Source organism: Ovis canadensis, chromosome 11 (assembly GCF_042477335.2).
Source record: "Ovis canadensis isolate MfBH-ARS-UI-01 breed Bighorn chromosome 11, ARS-UI_OviCan_v2, whole genome shotgun sequence".
Taxonomy (NCBI): domain Eukaryota; kingdom Metazoa; phylum Chordata; class Mammalia; order Artiodactyla; family Bovidae; genus Ovis; species Ovis canadensis.
The window spans coordinates 41,737,045-41,751,187 of NC_091255.1; the positions used below are offsets into that span (position 1 = coordinate 41,737,045).

General features: G+C 47.8%; 2 protein-coding genes across 9 annotated transcripts in view; one reads left to right on the forward strand and one right to left on the reverse strand.

Moving 5' to 3' along the window:
- The window catches only part of CENPV (centromere protein V), a 40,021-nt gene that overhangs the window by 25,056 nt on the left and 822 nt on the right, over positions 1 to 14,143 (forward strand). For 3 of the 6 annotated variants that reach the window (XR_011259857.1, XR_011259852.1, XR_011259849.1), the window contains one exon: positions 12,086 to 12,456. The gene's annotated coding sequence lies outside the window, so the exon portion shown is untranslated. Of the gene's footprint in view, positions 1 to 12,085; positions 12,897 to 14,143 lie in introns of those variants that run through there. The other 3 variants (XR_011259855.1, XR_011259851.1, XR_011259848.1) reach the window with 1 other exon arrangement.
- Positions 1 to 14,143, reverse strand: part of PIGL (phosphatidylinositol glycan anchor biosynthesis class L) — a 52,790-nt gene that overhangs the window by 22,855 nt on the left and 15,792 nt on the right. The gene's annotated exons all lie outside the window — the stretch shown is intronic.

The window sequence follows — 14,143 nt, forward strand, 5'->3', positions numbered from 1 at the left end:
AAAGAAAGTTAAACACACCCAAGGAAAGGAATATTAAAACAAAAGTGGAAAAAAAAAAAAAAACCTCTCCAGTAACTAAATTTTAGTTTTGCTCCTGACTTAAGAATGAGACTCATGTGAAAGAGGAAATCTATTAAGAGGAATTGAATTTTGGAAACAAAGCCCTTCTGTGAGAAAACTTCCAAATAAAGGGCTCTGGGTTCAAGGGTCCAGCTACCCTGGCCTGGGCTCCCCAGAAAGCAAAGCCTGCTGGGGGCTCTGACCCGGAGTGGGAGGGCAGTCGCAGGGGGAGGGGAGGCGGTGCAGATTTGCGGGCTGGCTCCGGGGTCCCGCGGGCTGGCTGCCGGACCGAGAGAAAAGCATCTGAGCCACGCGTCCGTCCGGGAGGAGGAAGAGGGATGTACTGATCTCGAGGGGCTAGCTTTCCAGCACCTGAGGGCCGACAACGCTTGCTGGATTCCGTGCGAGGGCAGAGCGGGGCAGGGCAGGCCTCCCAGAGCGTGGGATCTCTGCACCTTTACCCGCGGGCCTAGCGTGGACTGGGCACCAACGCGGATGCAGGGTCCGGGGCGGGGTTGGGAGGGCACCTCGTGGGGCTGTGGCCCTGCGACCCCCGAGGGGCTGGGATGGGCGCTCTGGACGCGACCGGACACACAGAGGACACGGTCCCCCCCGCCCCCCCCGGGGGTGCAGTGAGCGAACACGGCGTCAATTCCGCAGGAAAAGTCCCCAAACCTAGCCCTGCCCTGGACCTCCGCGTTCGACCCAGGAAATTCAGGAATAACTGACCTGCTCTGCACTTTGTAGTGACTGCCCCCAGCTGTGTGAGGCGTGGCCTCGGGGTGGGGGGCGCGGTGGGCTCTCCCCTCCTCCCTCCTGCCAGCCTGGGGACCCGGGGGTGAGCACAGTCACCGCGCCCCCGGGGCACCGTGCGCGCCCTTATTTGGGCCTGTGGCTTGTCCTCCCTTCCCCTCTCCACCCCTCACTCCGGCATATTTCTAAACCGAGGACTTCCTCAGTCGTCTGGGCGGGCAAAGGTCACCCGAGTTCAGGGCCACCGGAGACGGGCGGGGCGCAGGTGGGTCACCTGGGCTGCTGCGCGGCGGGGGTGAGTCGCCTCCGGGAATCGCCAGGGACCAGCCCAAGAGGAGAGAGGAAAAGAAACAGGGAAAGGCGAGGAGGAAAGAAGGGACCAAGAACCAGGAAGAGACTGAAACAGACCAGTTGGTGTCTGTGAAACATCTGGGCTGCCAGCCATCCCACCCCTGAAAGCAATTTAAGAGCTGGACAACGACCACGTGTAGAGACCCTTGTCCACAGAGGCGCCTGGCTCTCCTTTCTCAGGCACACAGAAGGGACCTGCAGGTCAGGGCTGTCAGGCAGAGCTGTAGCTCACCTTTCTCAGGAAGATGCGCATTTTACATTAGTTAGTACCCCAACAAGATGTGTAAATCCTGTGAAGTTCTTGTGAGATCTTTTCCCCAAATTTGCCAATTCACTGTCTTACGTGGCAACTGAGAAACAGAGCTGCTCGCTGAGCTCACTTCAGTGGTCACAAGGCTCAGCTGGGAGGCCCAGGTCTCTGTCCCCACCCCTCCCCTCTCCCCAGGGGACTCCCAAGGGCCCCCCTGAGCAGAGGCTGTGCAGTGTTGCTCAGGACAGAGAGAGAAGGGCCAGGACCTAGACTTTCAGACACTCTGGTATCTGAAATGTCTGCCTCACTCCCTTTTTTAAAAAAAGCCAAATTTAGGGCCATGTCAGAGAAGGGGTTCATCCCTGACTTCAGTAAGCACCTGGAACCAAGTGAGAAGAGCAGAAGCAAAGCCAGAGGGTGGGACGTGGAGTCAGCCCACTAGGACACCCTGGAGTCCCAATGTGAGAAGGGGGTTGCCAAACCAGGGAGCCCCTGGGGCATCTCAGGGTGAAAGGGAACCTTAACTGAAGGTTCCACTGAACTGCAAGGCACCGCAGGAGGATCAGACCAGTGCTCAAATAACGAAGTCCAGGGCAAAAAGTCACTGCAAAAAACAGTCAAACATGTTGCTGTGGTGGTTCAGAGAGGAAATGTTAAGGTTGTACAGTTCAGATGAAAGAGTTTCATGTAGGTGGCGGTGTCTGTGCTGGGTCAGGGTGAACAGGCCTTCGGACAGGGGCTAGAGTTTTTGAAAGAGAAGAGTGGAGCCATGGTGTGTGGGGTGAGTGTGGGCCGTGACTGAGGGCACCACCTGTCTCATGTAGAGACCATCATACAGGGAGGGGCATGGGGAGGTTTCCTCAGGGCAGTGGCTGGATCGGGTTTGCTTTAGGATGTCAGCCTGGGAAAGTGAAGGGTGAACTTGGGGGTGGAGCACAGTTAGGCCTCAGCAAGGGTCCAGACCAAAGACGAGGCCCTGGGGATGGGAGAGAGAAAGGCGCCCAGAACACTTATGGAAGGAGACTTTGTCAGATTTAGTGTCTGACTGGATGGTAGGAGCAAGGAAGAAACGCCATTGAAGGTGACTCCAGCGGCATCACATGTGAGGACTTCATGTTTGCCTGGTGCCTTCCTTACAGTCAGAAAGTGTTAGTTGCTCAGTTGTGTCTGACTCTTTGGGGCCCCATGGACTGTAGCCCACCATGTTCCTCTGTCCGTGGAATTCTCCAGGCAAGAATACTGGAGTGAGTTGCCATTCCCTTCTCCAGGGGTCAAACCCAGGTCTCCCACATTGTGGGCAGATTCTTTTCCTGTCTGAGCCACCAGGGAAGCCCATGTCAGAGGTGTGACTTTAGTCATCACTTGGTGTAATAATGCAGAGTGCTAGGAGGGGCACTGAAACTGGTGGTACCCAGCTACAGAGTGCTCAGTCAACTGGGACTTCCTTTTTTTGGTTTGTCTTAAGACTGTCAAAATTAAAACAGTGCATTTAAAAAAAAAAACAACAATTCTCATGAAGGAGCTGTAGCCATGGAGAAGCTCTCCGGGAATAGCCTCAAGGGAGCAGGAACCAGAACCTTAGCTCGAGTCGGGTTGGGGGAGAAAGGAGGGACAGTCTGGTGGGGCAGAGACGGAGCAGACCAGTGCACGGGACCGTGCTGGTGGGGCTTGAGGAAGGAAAGGCCGCTGGATTTCACCCCTCGGGGGGACCATGGGTGGCCCTGACAGCAGTGCCCATGAAAAGGGGCAGGTGGTGCAGAAGAACAGGCCAGTGGGTGGTGAGGGAGCAGCGCCAGGAGCTTCAAGAAGTTTGGGAGGAAGAAAGAGGCGGGAGGCCTGAAGGACTTGGGAGGCCAGGAAGGGTTTGTGTAGCTGTGAGGATGTTTGAGGATGCGGCAAACCAGTCAGCCATGGTGGTAGAGAGCAAGCTACCCGCGGGGGCAGGAGGAGCCAGGTAAGGCCCGGGTGATCTAGCCGCAGAGGATGGACGTGTGAAGCAGGGAGCAGAGCTGAGGACTCAAGGAGCGCTAACAGCTCCTGCGTCATCAGCCGTGGTGAGGATGAAACGAGGTAAAACCTGATGGACATTTAGACCCTGGCATGTGGTCAGGGTCCTGTAAAGGTCAGCTCTTGAGCTGACTCTGGATTGGATGGTATTTGATGCCAAGGAAGGAAAAGGGTGATGGGTGCTGGGCCACAGAGAAGGGCAGTCAGCAGCAGATGCCCTGTGTGATTAGACCCAGGGGTCTTCAAAGGTTTCTGAGGATTCCACCTGTGTTTCAATGAGAGGACCTCTCTGCCGAAGTCTGGACGCAGAGGGTGGGGATAGAAAGATGGAGACAAAATGGATACATGGCTGGAGAGCTGAGCAGGGGAAGGAGCTGAGAGGTCCCCGGTACCCTCCACAGCAACCTCGGAGGCAGTGGTGCTGTCAGCAGAGGTGAGTGCTCAGGCTGCCAGAAGAGGACTGAGAGGAGGCTGAGGAGGGTCCACAGTGACCGGGCTGGCAGGATGGGAAGGCTGGGAGTGGCCTGCCTGATGGCTCTGGGTGGATACCCCAGCACCAGGGATGCTGGTCATGAGCATGAAGGGCACAGGGCTCAATGATTTACAAAACGGCAGTGTCCTGGTGGCCATCCAAGTTTATGGGGAGGTACACGAACATCCTCCCTATGAGTTTCAGCAGCTACGAGAAGGGCCTGGTGAGACCAGCTGCTAGCCAGGCACAGCTAAGCAAGTGTCAGGAGTGACCCCAAAGCTGTAACTGGCCTGCAGGGGGTCCCGGGCATCCCCAACAGACAGGCCGGGAGGTGGAACGATGGGACAAGGCTCTAATCAGTGTATTCTTACTCTAACTCAACAGGATTAATTGCTGACTTTGTAATAGTTCAGTGAGAACTTTTATATAATCAGTGAGGTAAAGTGTTTACAAAGTCTCACTGTTCAGTTGCTTAATAGAGATTAACATCTCTGCTGAGAGTGGTGAGTCCTGAGTGAGAGATTCTGCTCCTCATGGATGGCTTCTGAAGCAGCCAGTGCTTCCAAGGTCTTGTGAGACGTGGCTGAGCTCAGAGCTGAGGCTGTGTCACTGGTACTCGGGCTTGGGGAACTGCATGCTCTGGGCGACACATAGAGGTGTGTCTCTATGCCCCCCAGGAATGCCAGTGACTGGAGACTCCAGAATTTTATTCCTCATTCTCAGTCCTTCTTGCTCTTGCATTCCTATGAGAAATCTTGCTCCTACACTTAGGCTCCAAGCAAAAAGACCAAATAATGCCCTTTCCCAGGTGACCTGATCCAAGCTTCCCCCATCCCGGGTGACCTGATCCAGGCTTGCTTACTCCACTTCTCCGTCTCAGGAAATCTGAGCTGCAACTCAGAAACAGCAGCTCAGAGGTTCCCAAACATTACTGTGCTTTACGATCATCTAGGGAGTCCGTAAAAAATGCAGAATCTAGGTTTCTCACCTCACTAGGGTCAAGGTCTTATCTGGAGGTGGACAGGAAGCCCACACTGCAAACCCTGATGTGTAACTAAATAGCTTCTTACTCTATGTATCACTCCAGTGTGAACAGCCGTGGGGTGTTATTTATTTCACGATGGTTAATGATGTGGAGAAGCTCTATACAGTCAGCAAAAACAAGACTGGAAGCTGACTGTGGCTCAGATCATGAACTCCTTATTGCCAAATTCAGACTGAAATTGAAGAAAGTAGGGAAAACCACTAGACCATCCAAGTATGACCTAAATCAAATCCCTTATGATTATACAGTGGAAGTGAGAAATAGATTTAAGGGCCTAGATCTGATAGAGTGCCTGATGAACTATGGAATGAGGTTCGTGACATTGGATCGAGACCATCCCCATGGAAAAGAAATGCAAAAAAGCAAAATGGCTGTCTGGGGAGGCCTTACAAATAGCTGTGAAAAGAAGAGAAGGGAAAAGCAAAAGAGAAAAGGAAAGATATAAGCATCTGAATGCAGAGTTCCAAAGAATAGCAAGAGATAGAAAGCCTTCCTGCCTTCCTCAGCAATCAATGCAAAGACATAGAGGAAAACAACAGAATGGGAAAGACTAGAGATCTCTTCAAGAAAATTAGAGATACCAAGGGAACATTTCATGCAAAGATGGGCTCGATAAAGGACAGAAATGGTATGGACCTAACAGAAGCAGAATATGTTAAGAAAGGGTGGCAAGAATACACAGAAGAACTGTACAAAAAAGATCTTCACAACCCAGATAATCACGATGGTGTGATCACTCACCTAGAGCCAGACATCCTGGAATGTGAAGTCAAGTGGACCTTAGAAAGCATCACTACGAAAAAGCTAGTGGAGGTGATGGAATTGCAGTTGAGCTATTTCAAATCCTGAAACATGATGCTGTGAAAATGCCACACTCAATATGCCAGCAAATTTGGAAAACTCAGCAGTGGGACTGGAAAAGGTCAGTTTTCATTCCAATCCCAAAGAAAGGCAATGCCAAAGAATGCTCAAACTACCGCACAATTGTGCTCATCTCACACACTAGTAAAGTCATGCTCAAAATTCTCCAAGCCAGGCTTCAGCAATACGTGAACTGTGAACTTCCAGGTGTTCAAGCTGGTTTAGAAAAGGCAGAGGAACCAGAGATCAAATTGCCAACATCCGCTGGATCATGGAAAAAGCAAGAGAGTTCCAGAAAAACATCTATTTCTGCTTTATTGACTATGCCAAATCCTTTGACTGTGTGGATCACAATAAACTGTGGAAAATTCTGAAAGAGATGGGAATACCAGGCCGCCTGACCTGCCTCTTGAGAAACCTATATGCAGGTCAGGAAGCAACAGAACCGGACATGGAACAACAGACTGGTTCCAAACAGGAAAATGAGTCCGTCAAGGCTGTATATTGTCACCCTGCTTATTTAACTTATATACAGAGTACATCATGAGAAACACTGGGCTGGATGAAGCACAAGCTGGAATCAAGATTGCCAGGAGAAATATCAATAACCTCAGATAAGCAGATGACACCATCCTTATGGCAGAAAGTGAAGAGGAGCTAAAAAGCCTCTTGATGAAAGTGAAAGAGGAGAGTGAGAAAGTTGGCTTAAAGCTCAACATTCAGAAAACGAAGATCATGGCAACTAGTCCCATCACTTCATGGGAAATAGATGGGGAAACAGTGACAGACTTTATTTTTGGGGGCTCCAAAATCACTGCAGATGGTGATTGTAGCCATGAAATTAACAGACGCTTACTCCTTGGAAGAAAAGTTATGGCCAACCTAGACAGCATATTGAAAAGCAGAGACATTACTTTGCCAACAAAGGTCCGTCTAGTAAAGGCTATGGTTTTTCCAGTGGTCATATATGGATGTGAGAGTTGGACTGTGAAGAAAGCTGAGTGCCGAAGAATTGATGCTTTTGAACTGTGGTGTTGGAGAAGACTCTTGAGAGTCCCTTGCACTGCAAAGAGATCCAACCAGTCCATTCTAAAGGAGATCAGTCCTGGGTATTCTTTGGAAGGAATGATGCTAAAGGTGAAACTCCAGTACTTTGGCCACCTCATGTGGAGAGTTGACTCATTGGAAAAGACTGATGCTGGGAGGGATTGGGGGCAGAAGGAAAAGGGGACGACAGAGGTTGAGATAGCTGGATGGCATCACCAACTCGATGGACGTGAGTTTGAGAAAACTCCGGGAGATGGTAATGGACAGGGAGGCCTGGCATGCTGCAATTCATGGGGTCACAAAGAGTCGGACATGACTGAGTGACTGAACTGAACTGAATGATGATTCTAGCAAAGCCACAGGACGGACGGTTTTATTAGTCAAGTAAGTTATGATACAGGTATCCCATGGAATAGTATGCCTCACTGAAAAATGAACTATATTTGTGTTTCTGTATGTAAATCTGCATTTGTAAAGTATTGAAGGTATGGAAGTTTACACATTGAGTAGTTAACAGTGATTTTCTCTGAGGAGAGAAGCGTATGTGGAGGGAGATTTCATTTTTCCTCCCTGGATATATTTTTGTACTGTTTGTTTTTACAGTGCCCATCATAAATATTGTTATTAAATATTAGTTATTTTCAGAACAGCTTGATTGAGACATAATTCACATAATTTTGTAGTCCACTCGTTTAAAGTGCACAATTCAGTGTGGTGTGTGTTTTTTTTTTGGTATGTTCACAGAGTTGTGCAACTGTCATTGCAATTTTAGGACATTTTCGTCATCTCAGAAAATAAACCCCATTATGAGTCACTTCCCACTTCCTTTCCCTCCCCACTCTTGGCAGCCTCTGATCTAGTTTGTGTCTCTCTGGATTTGCCTGCCCTGGGTATTTCAGATAATCCCCTGTGTGGTGATCATACCCTGTGTGGCTGCCTGTTAACAGGCTTCTTTTTAGGTTCATGCAGTCTGTAACATGTGATGGGACTTCACTACGTTTTGTGGTGGAATAATAGTCCAGTGTATGGCCAGACCATGCTTTGCTCATTTACTCATCTGTGAACGGACATTTGAGTCATTTCTACCCTTTTGCTACTGAACTCTGGGAGTTGGTGATGGACAGGGGGGCCTGGCGTGCTGTGATTCATGGGGTCGCAGAGACGGACATGACTGAGGGACTGAGCTGAACTGAACTGATGGTACTGCTGTGCACATTCATATACACGTTTTCATCTGAATGTTTTCAATTCTTTTAGGTATTTATGTTGGAGTAAGATTGCTGGGTAAAGGTAATTCTGTATTTACATTTTTGAGGAACTAACTGCCAAACTGTTTTACACAAATCCACCAGTGCCTGAGGGGTCCAATTTCTTTGTATCCTGGCCTGCATTTAGTATTTCCCTTTTTATTTTTTAAAAAAATGGTCAACTTAGGGAGTGTGAAGTAGTGTCTCACAGTGGTTTTGACTTTCATTCCTGTAATAACTAATAATGTTGAAAATTTTTCCTGTGCTTATTGGCCACTTGTGTATCTTCTTTGGAGAAATGTCTATACAAGTCCTTTGACCATTTAAAAAATTAGGCTGGTTGTCTTTTTGTTGTTGCTTATAGAAGTTCTTTATATATTATTTTATATGTTATATATACTATTTGTCGTTGTTGTTTAGTCCTTCAGTCGTGTCCAACTCTTTTGTGATCCTATGCACTGTAGCATGGGATTTCCCAGGCAAGAATACTGGAGTGGGTTGCTATTTCCTTTTCCAGGGGATCTTCCTAACCCAGGGATGGAACCCACGCCCCTTGTTTCACCTGTATTGGCAGGCAGATTTTTTTTTACTGCTGAGCCACCAGGGAAGCCCATATATACTATATAATATATAAGGATATATTATATTTGTCTGTATTGATCTCTGGATATTAATCCTTTTTCAGATATATGCTTTGCAAATGTTTTCTCTCATTCTGCGAGTTGTCTTTTCATGTTCTTGATGGCATGCATCAAGCAAAAAAGGTTTTAATTTGGTCTGTTTTTCCTTTTGCTAGTGGTTGATACTTTTGGTGTCATATCTAAGAAGGTTCTGCCTAACCTAAACTCATGAAGATTTACTCCTATATTTTCTTGCAAGTGTTTGATAGTTTTAGCTCTTCTTATTTGGGTCTATTTGAGCTAATTTTTGTGTTTAGTGGAGGGGAAGGGAAGCTTGTTCTCTGGTATGTGGGTATCCATTTGCAGAAGAGACTATATTGCCTCAGTGAATTGTCTTGGCAGCACTGTTGAAAATCAACTGACTATATATGTGAGGGTGACAGTATTATTAAAAAAGGAAAAAAGAAGAAAAAGAAAACCTGAAAAAGAGTAAACCCTATAAATCCTTCTAATACAGAAACTGGCTAGTTAAGCTATGGGGCTTCCAAAGTGGCTCAGCGGTAAAGAATCTGCCTGCAAATGCAGGCAGACCCAGGTTCGATCCCTGGGTTGGGAAGATCCCCTGGAAGAGGAAATGGCAACCCACTCCAGTATTCCTGTTTGGAGAATTCCATGGACAGAGAAGCCTGGTGGGCTATAGCTCAGGGGGTGTCAAAGAGTTGGAGATGACTGAGTGACTGAGCATGCAGACCAGGCCTGTCTCACCATGACAGTTTTGCCAGAGAACCACCACACCATCTTACGTTGCAACACACACAGGCAGCTGCAGTGTTTCTTGTCCTAAGGGCTCTCATCCCCCAGATGACTAAGACTTTTTTCTTGGAACTTGGTGTGGTAGGGAAATAATCTGAAAGGCTGACCCGGTAACCTTTCTTCTGCACGCAGACTTTGTCTGTAAGGCTTGAGTGGGAGAGAATTAGTTGCCTCTCATCCAGAGTTTTTGGTTCCTAGTGCAATTACTGCAGATGCTATAGACTGAACATTTGTGTCCCCTAAAAATCCATATGTTGAAACCCATTTCCCCAATGTGATGGTATTTGGAGGTGGGGCCTCTGGTAGGTAGTGAGGTCACGAGGGCAGAATCCTCCTGAATGGGACTAGTGTCCTTAGAATAGAAACCCTAGAGCACTCCCTTGGTCCTGCCACCACGTGAGGACACAGCAAGAAGGGAGCAGTCCGTGAAGCAGGAGACATGGCCCCACCAGACACCTCATCTGCTGACACTGTGATTTTGGACTTCTCAGCCTCCAGAACCGTGCGACACAATTCTGTTATGAGCCACCCAGTCTGCAGTGTTTTTGTTCTAGCTGCCCAGATGGACTATGACAGTGGGGGCAAGGGTGAGCTGGCTAAACTCAGTTTGGTTCTTAAAGGATCTACTTCTTAGTTTTTTAATATCCCTATTCAGGGCTTCCTTGGTGGCTCAGTGGTAAAGAATCTGCCTGTTGATACAGGAGACATGGTTCCCTGATCTGGGAAGATCCCATCTGCTGCAGAGCAGCAAAGCCTGCGCACCACAACTATTGAGCCTGTTCTCTAGAGCCTGAGGACTGCTGAGCCCTCATGCCCTGGAGCCCGTGCTTCTCAACAAGAGAAGCCGCTGCAATGAGCAGCATGCAGAAGTACCGCAACATGAGAGTAGCCCCCACTCGCCGCAACTAGGGAAAAGCCTGTGTAGCAGTGAAGACCCAGCCCAGCCAAAAATAAATAAGTAAATAATTATATACATTAAAAAAGATCCCATGTGCATGCTGCAACTAAGACCCGGTGCAGCCAAATAAATAAATAAGAATAAAAATGTTAATTTGTTAATTAAAAAAATCCCTACTCTGCTTCCTGAGGAAAGGACCAAAGTGTGTGACAAGGGACATAGTCTGCCATGGGTGTCATGAAATGTAGAAGTGCTCGGTAAAATGAAAGTGAAAGTGAAGCCGCTCAGTCGTATCCAACTCTTTGAAACCCCATGGACTGTAGCCTATCAGGCTCCTCCGTCCATGGGATTTTCCAGGCAAGAGGGCTGGAGTGGATTGCCATTTCTTTCTCCAGGGGCTCTTCCTGAGCCAGGAATCAAACCTGGGTCTCCGGCATTGCAGGCAGACGCTTTACCGTCTGAGCCACTAGGGAAGCCCTCAGTAAAATGGTAAGCACTTAAATCAGCTACATTGCTGAGTTGAGCACGTGACCCTCCGTTTATAGAACAACCACATATAAACAGGTTCTGCTCTGCCCGAGAAGATCTAGGAGCTTTAGGAAAAGTCACCATCTCATCCAGTCGTTGCAAATATGATGAGAGAAGCCCAGAGAGAGGGCATTATTTGCCAAAGGTCATACAGCCTTACAAGCTGAAGCCAAATTTCATGACTCCTGGAAGAGAGCTCTTCCATCACACTGTACTTCCCTCTTTTTCTTTTCTCTGGTCTTGATTTTCCTCATATTCACCCTTTCTTCAACTGCCAGCAGGAATCTGTATAAGTTGAAACATGGACTTCCACTTATAGTCCTAGCAACATCCCCATTTCACTCTCTTCCCTCAAACTCCATAGCAAATGACAGCAAAAGAAATAATTTACAGAGCAGCAACTTTGATGAAGCAAGTAAAACACCATATCAGAAAGTCACAGGACATGGAATATACCCGCCTGGTGAGATGCCCCAGAGAGGGGGTACACAGCTGGCCAGCAGTGCTCTACCTTGGCACTTCCAACAGGATTTGGAAGTGCCTCAGAATCAAGCCTCACCTTCCCAGAAACAATATACTGTAAAATAAATTCAGTGAAACTGTCGGTTTACAACTGATGTATGCTCATTATTAAAACTAAGGAAAATACAGAAGAGTGTACGAAGTATATTCTGCTTTTTAAACTCAATATTCTATCAGGAACATCTTCCTAGATTATGAACTATGCATGGAAAACTTTGAATGGTGTGGGACTGCCTGGGCGGTCCAGTGATTAAGACTGCATACTTCTGATGCAAGAGACTTGGGTTCGATCCCTGGTTAGGGAATTAAGACCCTACATGCCGTGGGCAACTAAGCCCAAGTGCTGCAACTACTGCAACAAAAGATCCCAAATGATGTAAGGAATATCCCGAGGCAGCCAAATAAATAAATATTAAAAAGAAACTTTATTTATTCAATTTTTTTTAATATTAAAAAGAAACTTTTAAATTGTGGCTTAATGTTCTGGACCATGGCTATATAATTAATCACCTACTGCTACGTTAGGTTGCTATCAGTTTTTTTTTTTTTTGCTGTAATGAATATCACAACACACAGTCACCTTGGTTCCTATTTTTGTGGTTTATTTACAGCCTCTTTCAAGGAGCAGAATCAGCCACAAATACCTGCCTTGTTGAGGCCAGCCTCCCTGGTCCCACTCTTCTTCTAAACTGACACCTGACTTGACGACCCAGCCTCCCTCCAGCTCCCAGAATAACTTGCCTTTGAAATAGCATGGGAGCAGCCTTCCATGTTGGCAAAGTTGCTCTGTATCAGCTCAGTCCACTGCAGTCTCCTCCCACGGCTCCTTTTCTAGGAAACGTCGCTGTCCTTTGTGGCCTCTGGGAGGACGGGAGCCCTGCCCTGCTCTTGCCAGCTGGGACTGGAACGCTGCCCTCACTGTACCGAGTCACTTCTTTGTGTCTTTGGAGAAAAGGCCCTGCGAGGAGCTTCGTTTTACCAAGTAAGAGGACACTTGGTCACGTTCACTTTGGCACTTGGCATATAGTCTGTTTTGGTTTCTGGAAGGGGCCGGCTTTTACAGGGTCTCAAGAGGAGAGGGGGTTAGTTACCAGTGGGACCCCAGCAGCCCCAGACTCTCTGCTTTGGGGCTGATGTGTGTGCATTTGTGTGCACTGATTTGTGTGCATTTATTGGAAAACACAGAGACTTCAGGAACTGGTAGTGGGCCAGGCTCATTTATGTTGCCTGGTGGGTACTGGATTCTATTTCCTTGTTCAATTCAAATCAGTCTGTTAAGGTCTTGGGCTTGTTAATGCCAGGATGATGTTGAGACGAGCACTGGGAGAAAAGATAAATCTTAGGATGGTGGAGCCAAACAGACAGAGTGGGAAAATCAAGATGTAGAAAAATACTCCCAAACCTCACTTAGGACTTCCAAAAGGCTAAAAATAACCATGCAAGTCAGGGATCAAGGCTGTTTTCTTTAGAAAAAGTGAAAACAGTTTTACTGAAGTCTCAGGAATTGGTTTGCTATTCACCATTTCTGGGTCAATGAAAAAAAAAATCGAGGAAAGGGGGTTGGAGGCCACACACTTACGAGCTGCCACAGGAAGGAACCTTCTGGTATGAGCCAAGTAGCCTGTTTATTCAACAAACATGCATTGAGCAACTATGTATTAAGTGTTAGGACACTGGTTGGGGATACAGGAATAAAAGATACAGAGGGGCTTATGGAGTAAAAAAAATGTATATGTTGTGATATGATGGGACAATGACAATGTAGCCAAAGTGCCCAGGAAAATCTGGGCACATCATGGATGTTGCAGAGTCGAAGGTAATCTTGAGCTGGATTTCAAGGATGAATAGGAGTTTGCTAGAGAGCTAGGATGTGGGGAGCTGGGAGGGGAGGAAGCAGGCAGAGGAGGGTTGGGTACGTGCATGAGTGTGGATGCAGAAGAAAGCTTGGTGTGTCTGCAGTCTGACTTGCATACGAGAACAGACTGGGGTGCTGGGAATCCTCTGCTTTTGTGGTGGGAATAGATGTGATGTGGGTACAGCAGGTATGGGATGCTAGGAGCAAGGATCAGACCACAATCACCTCCGAGACCCCAAAAGTTTCTCCCAACGGTTGGTTGTTGGGCCCTGATGCGTTTTTATGGGCCTGGTTATGACTGGAAGGTCTACTTTGTTTTATTTCATTACAATCAGTGTGTGTGTGTGTGTGTGTGTGTGTGTGTGTGTGTGTGTGTCGTAGCCCACCAGGCTTCTGTGTGTGTGTGTGTGTGTGTGTGTGTGTGTGTCGTAGCCCACCAGGCTTCTGTGTGTGTGTGTGTGTGTGTGTGTGTGTGTGTGTGTGTGTGAGTCGTAGCCCACCAGGCTTCTCTGTCCATGAGGATTCTCCAGGCAAGAATACTGGAGTGGGTTGCCATGCCCTCCTCCAGGGGATATTCTCGATGCAGAGATAGAACCTGGGTCTCCTGCGTTGCAGGCAGATTCTTTACCATGTGAGCCACCAGGGAAGCCCCCCTTAAACCCCTCCCCATTTCCAGCCTAAGCCCTTTGGAGCAGCGCATCTGACCCTCTGCCCACTGGTCTTTCAGAATGAGGCCCTGAGAAGACCACAGTGTTTATACAAAGGCTTAAAAATCATTACTATCTTTTCAAGGAACTCTATTCTATGCTTCAAA